Raw genomic sequence first — 10014 nt, 5'->3', positions numbered from 1 at the left:
TGCATGTGTTGGGCGTTTAACGCCCAATAGTTGCTTCTCCTGGGCGTTCAACGCCCATTTGGTGCTTCTTTCTGGCGTTGAACGCCAGGAAGTCCTTTGTCACTGGGCGTTTTCTGAACGCCCAGGATGCTAGCAGACTGGCGTTAAACACCCAGAAGGTGCATCTTTCTGGCGTTTAACGCCCAGAAGATGCTCTTTTCTGGCGTTTAACGCCCAAATGGCTACCCTTACTGGCGTTGAACGCCCAGTGGGTGCTTCTTTTGGGCGTTCAACGCCCAAAATGTTTCTTACTGGCTTTTTCACGCCAGTAAGCTTCCAATTTCCTTTATAACTCTGTGAATCCAACCAATTGCTATTTCACCTTGGAGATACTTGGACACAAACCTGTAGAAAAAGAAAATTTATATAATTAGTAAATAAACTTTGTAAATGGCTGGGTTGCCTCCCAGCAAGCGCTTCTTTATTGTCATTAGCTGGACTATCACTGAGTTTTAATCAAGTCTCAGTTTTGAGCATTCTTGCTCAAAATTGCCTTCAAGATAATGTTTGACTCTTTGTCCATTAACAATGAACTTTTTGTTAGAGTCACTATCCTGAAGTTCTATGTATCCATATGGTGATACGCTTGTAATTACATATGGACCTCTCCACCGGGATTTTAATTTCCCAGGGAATAATTTGAGCCTTGAATTAAATAACAGAACTTTTTGTCCTGGCTCAAAGACTCTGGATGACAATTTCTTATCATGCCATCTTTTTGCTTTCTCTTTGTAAATTTTTGCATTTTCGAAAGCATTGAGTCTAAATTCCTCTAGCTCATTTAACTGGAGTAATCGTCTTTCTCCAGCTAACTTGGCATCAAGGTTCAGGAATCTGGTTGCCCAGTAGGCCTTGTGTTCCAGTTCCACAGGCAAGTGACACGCCTTTCCATACACAAGCTGGTATGGAGAGGTCCCTATAGGGGTCTTAAATGCTGTTCTGTATGCCCACAGAGCATCATCCAAGCTTCTTGCCCAATCCTTTCTACGGTTAATTACAGTCCGTTCCAGGATTCTTTTGAGTTCTCTATTTGAGACTTCAGCTTGCCCATTAGTTTGTGGATGATATGGAGTAGCCACCCTGTGGTTGACTCCATAACGTACCAGAGCAGAGTAAAGCTGTTTATTACAGAAATGAGTGCCCCCATCACTGATTAACACTCTAGGGACACCAAATCTGCTGAAGATGTGTTTCTGGAGGAATTTTAACACTGTTTTAGTGTCATTGGTGGGTGTTGCAATAGCCTCCACCCATTTGGATACATAATCCACTGCCACCAGAATATAAGTGTTTGAGTATGATGGTGGGAAGGGTCCCATGAAGTCAATGCCCCATACATCAAACAACTCAATCTCCAAGATTCCTTGTTGGGGCATGGCATAACTGTGAGGCAGGTTACCTGATCTTTGGCAACTATCACAGTTAAGCACAAATGCTCGGGAGTCTTTATAGAGAGTAGGCCAGTAGAAGCCACTCTGGAGGACTCTTGTGGCTGTTCGTTCACTTCCAAAATGTCCTCCATACTGTGATCCATGGCAATGCCAAAGGATCTTCTGTGCTTCTTCTTAGGCACACATCTACGGATTACTCCGTCTGCACATCTCTTAAAGAGATATGGTTCATCCCAAAGATAGTACTTTGCATCTGTGATTAATTTCTTTGATTGCACCTTACTGTACTCTTTGGGTATGAATCTTACTGCCTTGTAGTTTGCAATGTCTGCAAACCATGGTACTTCCTGGACGGCCAGCAGTTGCTCATCCGGAAAGGTTTCAGAGATCTCAGTGAGAGGGGGGGACGCCCCTTCCACTGGTTCTATTCGGGACAGGTGATCTGCTACTTGATTTTCTGTCCCTTTTCTGTCTCTTATTTCTATATCAAACTCTTGCAGAAGCAACACCCATCTGATGAGTCTGGGTTTTGAATCCTGCTTTGTGAGTAGATATTTAAGAGCAGCATGATCAGTGTACACAATCACTTTTGATCCTACTAAATAGGATCTGAATTTGTCAATGGCGTAAACCACTGCAAGTAGCTCTTTTTCTGTGGTTGTGTAATTCTTTTGTGCATCATTTAGAACACGGCTAGCATAGTAAATGACGTGCAGAAGCTTGTCATGCCTTTGTCCCAATACTGCACCAATGGCATGGTCACTGGCATCACACATTAATTCAAATGGTAATGTCCAGTCTGGTGCAGAGATGATTGGTGCTGAGACCAATTTAGCTTTCAGGGTCTCAAATGCCTGCAAACACTCTTTATCAAAGATAAATGGCGTGTCAGCAGCTAGCAGGTTGCTCAGAGGTTTGGCGATTTTTGAAAAATCCTTTATAAACCTCCTATAGAATCCTGCATGCCCCAGAAAGCTTCTGATTGCCTTAACATTAGCAGGTGGTGGCAATTTTTCAATTACTTCTACCTTAGCTTGGTCCACCTCTATTCCCTTGTTCGAAATTTTGTGCCCAAGGACAATTCCTTCAGTCACCATAAAGTGACATTTTTCCCAGTTTAAAACCAGGTTAGTCTCTTGGCATCTTTTCAGAACAAGTGCTAAATGGTTAAGGCAGGAGCTGAATGAGTCTCCAAATACTGAAAAGTCATCCATGAAGACTTCCAGAAATTTTTCCACCATATCAGAGAAAATGGAGAGCATGCACCTCTGAAAGGTTGCAGGTGCATTGCACAGGCCAAATGGCATCCTTCTGTATGCAAATACTCCAGATGGGCATGTGAACGCCGTTTTCTCCTGATCCTGGGGATCTACTGCAATTTGATTATAACCTGAATATCCATCCAGGAAGCAGTAGTATTCATGGCCTGCTAGTCTTTCTAGCATTTGGTCTATGAATGGTAAAGGAAAATGATCCTTTCTGGTGGCTGTATTGAGCCTTCTGTAATCAATGCACATACGCCACCCTGTAACTGTCCTTGTAGGAACCAGTTCATTTTTTTCATTATGAACCACTGTCATGCCTCCTTTCTTTGGAACAACTTGGACAGGGCTCACCCAGGGGCTGTCAGAAATAGGATAAATGATCCCAGCCTCTAGTAATTTAGTGACCTCTTTTTGCACCACTTCTTTCATAGCTGGATTCAGCCGCCTTTGTGGTTGAACCACTGGCTTGGCGTCATCTTCCAGCAAGATTTTGTGCATGCATCTGGCTGGGCTAATGCCCTTAAGATCACTAATGGACCACCCAAGAGCTGTCTTGTGCGTCCTTAGCACTTGAATTAGTGCTTCCTCTTCCTGTGGCTCTAAGGTAGAGCTTATAATTACAGGAAAGGTATCACCTTCTCCTAGAAATGCATATTTTAGGGATGGTGGTAATGGTTTGAGTTCGGGTTTTGGAGGTTTCTCCTCTACTTGAGGGATTTTCAGAGGTTCTATTATCTTCTCTGATTCCTCCAAATCAGGCTGAACATCTTTGAAGATGTTCTCTAGCTCTGATTCCAAACTCTCAGCCATATTGACCTCTCTTACCAGAGAATCAATAATATCAACACTCATGCAGTCATTTTGGGTGTCTGGATGTTGCATTGCTTTGACAACATTCAACTTAAATTCCTCCTCATTGACTCTCAAGGTTACTTCCCCTTTTTGGACATCAATGAGGGTTCGGCCAGTTGCTAGGAAAGGTCTTCCTAGAATGAGAGTTGCACTCTTGTGCTCCTCCATTTCCAGCACCACAAAGTCAGTAGGAAAGGCGAATGGCCCAACCTTGACAATCATGTCTTCAATCACGCCTGATGGGTACTTAATGGAGCCATCAGCAAGTTGAAGACATATCCTGGTTGGTTTAATTTCTTCAGTTAAACCAAGCTTTCTGATAGTAGATGCAGGTATTAGGTTGATACTTGCCCCAAGATCGCATAAAGCTTGCTTGGTACAATTACCCTCTAATGTGCATGGTATCATAAAGCTCCCAGGATCTTTAAGCTTCTCAGGTAAGCTTTTCAGAATGACTGCACTGCATTCTTCAGTGAGGTAGACTTTTTCAGTTTCCATCCAATCCTTCTTATGACTTAAGATTTCTTTCATGAACTTAGCATAAGAGGGTATTTGCTCAAGTGCTTCTGCAAACGGAATCTTTATTTCAAGAGTCCTGAGATAGTCTGCAAAGCGAGCAAATTGCTTATCCTGTTCCGCTTGGCGGAGTTTTTGAGGATAAGGCATTTTGGCTTTGTATTCCTCAACCTTAGTTGCTGCAGGTTTATTACCTACAGAAGTGGGTTGGGAAGCCTTTTTAGAAGGATTGTTATCAGCACTTGTATGTGACTGATCACCCACTGGTGTTTGAATACCAGGGGTGGAAGCTGGGGTGGCGTTAAACGCCACTTCCTTGCTTGTTACTGGCATTTGAACGCCAGAACCATGTTCATTTTGGGCGTTCAACGCCAGATCCATGCTTGTTTCTGGCGTTGAACGCCAGGAATGAGCATGGTCTGGGCGTTCAGCGCCAGCTCTGTTCCTCTCTGGGCTCTGATTGTCCTCAGAGGGATTTTGAGTATCCTCTTGTTCATTTCTTGGTTTCCTGCTGCTTTGAAGTGAGGTATTTAATGTTTTCCCACTTCTTAATTGAACTGCTTGGCATTCTTCTGCTATTTGTTTTGACAGTTGTTTTTCTGTCTGCTTTAATTGTACTTCCATGTTCCTGTTAGCCATTCTTGTTTCCTGTAATATTTCCTTGAATTCGGCTAGTTGCTGAGTTAGAAAATCTAATTGCTGATTGAATTCATTAGCCTGATCCACTGGACTGAGTTCTGCAGTTACTGTTTTAGCTTCTTCTTTCATAGAGGATTCACTGCTTAAGTACAGATGCTGATTTCTGGCAACTATATCAATAAGCTCTTGAGCTTCTTCAATTGTTTTTCTCATATGTATAGATCCACCAGCTGAGTGGTCTAGAGAAATCTGAGCTTTTTCTGTAAGCCCATAGTAGAAGATGTCTAATTGCACCCATTCTGAAAACATTTCAGAGGGGCATTTTCTTAGCATCTCTCTGTATCTCTCCCAGGCATCATAAAGGGATTCATTATCTCCTTGTTTGAAGCCTTGAATGTTTAGCCTTAGCTGTGTCATTCGTTTGGGAGGGAAATAGTGATTCAGGAATTTTTCTGACAGCTGTTTCCATGTTTTTATGCTGTTCTTAGGCTGGTTATTTAACCACCTCTTAGCTTGATCTTTTACAGCAAATGGAAACAGTAATAGTCTGTAGACATCCTGATCTACTTCCTTATCATGTACTGTATCAGCAATTTGCAGAAATTGTGCCAGAAACTCTGTAGGTTCTTCATGTGGAAGACCAGAATATTGGCAGTTTTGCTACACCATGATAATGAGCTGTGGATTCAGCTCAAAGCTACTAACTCCAATGGAGGGTATACAGATACTACTCCCATATGAAGCAGTAGTGGGGTTAGCATATGACCCCAGGGTCCTCTTGGACTGTTCATTCCCACTTGCTTCCATATTGAATACAAGTTGAGAATTTATAGTTATGGAATAAATAAAAGTGGAATATATAAAAATATTTTTTTGAAAATATTTTGTGAAAATATATATATTTTTATTATTTTTTTTTTGTAAAATAAAAACGAAATAAATAAAAGAAAGTGGAAATATTTTTGAAATTGAAAATTGAATTTTTAATATAAAATTTTCGAAAAATTTAGTTCAAAGTTAGTTAGAAAATAAAATTTTTGAATTTTGAATTTTATGATGAAAGAGAAAAACACACAAAAGACACAAGACTTAAAATTTTTAGATCTAGTGCTCCTTATTTTCGAAAATTTTTGGAGGGAAAACACCAAGGAACACCAAACTTAAAAATTTTAAGATCAAGACACAAGAAAAACTCAAGAACACCTTGAAGATTCACAAGAACACCAAGAACAAAAGAAAGAACACCAAACTTAAAATTTTTTAGAAAATCAAAATAAATTTTCGAAAATTATAAAAAGATTAACAATAAAACACCAAACTTAGAGTTTGGCACAGGATTAAACCAAGAAAAATTATTTTTGAAAAAGATTTTCAAAAGTATTGGTGCTCCCTTATCAAGAATATGACCCTTCTATTCTAGCCAAATGGGCAGCAAATATAACAATTGTTTTGAGAAAGCACAAGAAACACAAGAAAAGACTCAGAACAAGAAAAATTAAAGATCAAACAAGAAAAATAGACAAGAACAACTTGAAGATTAAGGAAAAACAAAGGACACTCACACGAAAAATTCAAAGAAAAATATAAAAGATGCAATTGACACCAAACTTAGAACAAGACACTAGACTCACGAAAAACCAACAGTTAATAAGGAAAAAGTAATATTTTCGAAAAATATTTTTGAAAAGGGAATAAAAGACTCAAATTTAATGACTCTGTAACATCAATACTATATTCCTAATCTAAGAAATAAAATAAGCCTTCAATTGTTCAAACTCAATAATCCCCGGCAACGGCGCCAAAAACTTGGTGCACGAATTTGTGATTCGCACAACTAACCAGCAAGTGCACTGGGTCGTCCAAGTAATACCTTACGTGAGTAAGGGTCGATCCCACGGAGATTATTGGCTTGAAGCAATCAATGTTTATTTTATTTGTCTTAGTCAGGATGTCAAAGAAAATTGTTTGGATTACTTGAACAATAGAGTTATTTGTTTATAAAGGATTGTGGAATATGTTACTTGTTATGCAGTAATGGAGAACATGTTGGAGTTTTGGAAATGCTTTGTCCTTTGACTTCAACTCTTCCTTGAAATCCTCTTCTCACACGCAGATTCCTTCCATGGCAAGCTCTATGTAGGGTGTCACCGTTGTCAATGGCTACTTCCCATCCTCGCAGTGAAAGCTAATGCTCACGCACTCTGTCACAGTACGGCCAATCACCGGTTGGTTCCCACTTCCTACTGGAATAGAATCCCTCTTTTGCGTCTGTCACTAACGCCCAGCAAGTTGCAAGTTTGAAGCACGTCACAGTCATTCAATCCTGGAATCCTACTCGGAATACCACAGACAAGGTTTAGACTTTCCGGATTCTCATGAATGCCGCCATCTATCTAGCTTATACCACGAAGATTCTGTTGGGGAATCTAAGAGATATTCATTCATTCTGATGTAGAACGGAGGTGGTTGTCAGGCACACGTTCATGGATTGAGGAAGGTGATGAGTGTCACGGATCATCACCTTCTCCACAGTTAAGCGCGAATAAACATCTTAGATAAGAACAAGCGTGTTTGAATGGAAAACAAAGGAATTGTATTAAATCATCGAGATGCTGCAGAGCTCCTCACCCCCAACAATGGAGTTTAGAGACTCATGCCGTCACAAAGTATGTAATTCAGATCTGAAAATGTCATGAGGTACAAGATAAGTCTGTAAAAGTTGTTTAAATAGTAAACTAGTAACCTAGGTTTACAGAAAATTGAATAAACTAAGATAATTGGTGCAGAAATCCACTTCTGGGGCCCACTTGGTGTGTGCTGGGGCTGAGACTAATGCTCTCCACGTGTAAAGGCCTTTCCTGGCGTCAAACTCCAGGTTTTGACGTGTTTTGGGCGTTCAACTCCGGATCATGACGTTTTTCTGGCGTTTAACTCCAGACAGCAGCATGTACTTGGCGTTTAACGCCAAGTTACGTCGTCTATTCTTGCGCAAAGTATGGACTATTATATATTGCGGGAAAGCCCTGGATGTCTACTTTCCAACGCCGTTGAGAGCGCGCCAATTGGACTTCTGTAGCTCCAGAAAATCCATTTCGAGTGCAGGGAGGTCAGGATCCAACAGCATCAGCAGTCCTTTTTCAGCCTAAGTCAGATTTTTGCTCAACTCCTTCAATTTCAGTCAGAAAATACCTGAAATCACAGAAAAATACACACACTCATAGTAAAGTCCAGAAATATGATTTTTGCCTAAAAACTAATAATATTTAACTAAAAACTAACTAAAACATGCTAAAATCTACATGAAATTACCCCCAAAAAGCGTACAAAATATCCGCTCATCACTAAGATTATGAAATCAGCAGGGATGTAAAGGCCTTTAACCGTTACTAACACGTCCTCTACCAATCCATGAGCTTGTCTTACTGACATGTCTGCCATTTGCAATGAGAATATGGCAGGCTGTACCTCAATGATCCCCAGCTTCTCTATTACAGAGAGTGGCATAAGATTTATGCCTGATCCTAGGTCACACAGAACCTTTTCAAAGGTCATGGTGCCTATGGTACATGGTATTAAGAATTTACCAGGATCTTGTTTCTTTTGAGGTAAAGTTTGCTGAACCCATGTATCTAGTTCACCAATGAGCAAGGGAGGTTCACCTTCCCAAGTCTCATTACCAAACAACTTGGCATTCAGCTTCATGATAGCTCCTAGATATTGAGCAACTTGCTCTCCAGTTATGTCTTCATCCTCTTCAGAGGAAGAATAGTCTTCAGAGCTCATTAATGGCAGAAGGAGGTTTAATGGGATCTCCATGGTCTCTATATGAGCCTCAAATTCCCTTGGGTCCTCAATAGGAAACTCTTTCTTGCTTGAGAGACGTCCCATGATGTCTTCCTCATTGGGATTCACATCCTCTCCTTCCTCTCTAGGTTCGGCCATATTGATTATATCAATGGCATTGCACTCTCTTTTTGGATTCTCTTCAGTATTGCTTGGGGGAGTACTAGGAGGAGTTTTAGTGATTTTCTTACTCAGCTAGCCCACTTGTGCCTCCAGATTTTTGATAGAGGACCTTGTTTCACTCATGAAACTTAAGGTGGCCTTAGACAGATCAGAGACAAAATTTGCTAAGTTAGAGGTACTTTGTTCATAATTCTCTGTCTGTTGCTGAGAAGATGATGGATAAGGCTTGATATTACTGAGCCTATTTCTTCCACCATTATTAAAGCCTTGTTGAGGCTTTTGTTGATCCTTCCATGAGAAATTTGGATGATTTCTCCATGATGAATTATAGGTGTTTCCATAAGGTTCACCCATATAATTTACCTCTGCTATTGCAGGGTTTTCAGGATCATAAGCTTCTTCTTCAGAAGATGCCTCTTTAGTACTGTTGGATGCATTTTGCCATCCATTCAGACTTTGAGAAATCATGTTGACTTGCTGAGTCAACATTTTGTTCTGAGCCAAAATGGCATTCAGAGCATCAATTTCAAGAACTCCCTTCTTTTGAGGCGTCCCATTATTCGCGGAATTCCTCTCAGAAGTGTACATGAATTGGTTATTTGCAACCATGTCAATAAGTTCTTGAGCCTCTGCAGGCGTTTTCTTTAGGTGAATGGATCCACCTGCAGAATGGTCCAGTGACATCTTAGAGAACTCAGATAGACCATAATAGAATATATCTATTATGGTCCATTCTGAAAACATGTCAGAAGGACATCTTTTGGTCATCTGCTTGTATCTCTCCCAAGCTTCATAGAGGGATTCACCATCTTTTTGTTTGAAGGTCTGAACATCCACTCTAAGCTTGCTCAGCTTTTGAGGAGGAAAGAATTTAGCCAAGAAGGCCGTGACCAGCTTATCCTAGGAGTCCAGGCTATCTTTAGGTTGAGAGTCCAACCATGCTCTAGCTCTGTCTCTTACAGCAAAAGGGAAAAGCATGAGCCTGTAGACTTCAGGATCTACTCCATTAGTCTTAACAGTCTCACAGATCTGCAAGAACTCAGTTAAGAACTGGTAGGAATTTTCTGATGGAAGTTGATCGGGGGAAAATTTGTCTCTCAACAAATCTCCATTCGGCAAGTGTACCGATTTGTCGTCAAGTAAAACCCACAATAGAGTGGGGTCGAATCCCACAGTGATTAATGGATTAAGCAATCAATGGTTAATCGATTATCCTAGTTAGACGATTCAGATTTGGATGATGAGCAGCAGGAATTGTAAATTTACAGAAAAGTAAAGAAAGCAATAGAGTGCAGAGAAGTAAAATGGCAAGAAAAGTAAATGTAAGAACTAAAAATAAGATGAAC

General features: G+C 40.4%; 1 non-coding gene across 1 annotated transcript; it reads left to right on the top strand.

The window, feature by feature from the left end:
* The first annotated feature begins 9410 nt into the window (after window positions 1–9410).
* Window positions 9411–9514, top strand: LOC130978517 (small nucleolar RNA R71). Its single transcript, XR_009086144.1, has one exon. It is a non-coding gene; the product is annotated as a small nucleolar RNA R71 (small nucleolar RNA).
* The last annotated feature ends 500 nt before the right edge of the window (window positions 9515–10014 follow it).

This window comes from Arachis stenosperma, chromosome 4 (assembly GCF_014773155.1).
Source record: "Arachis stenosperma cultivar V10309 chromosome 4, arast.V10309.gnm1.PFL2, whole genome shotgun sequence".
NCBI lineage: Eukaryota > Viridiplantae > Streptophyta > Magnoliopsida > Fabales > Fabaceae > Arachis > Arachis stenosperma.
This window is presented reverse-complemented; position numbering and strand designations above follow the sequence as displayed.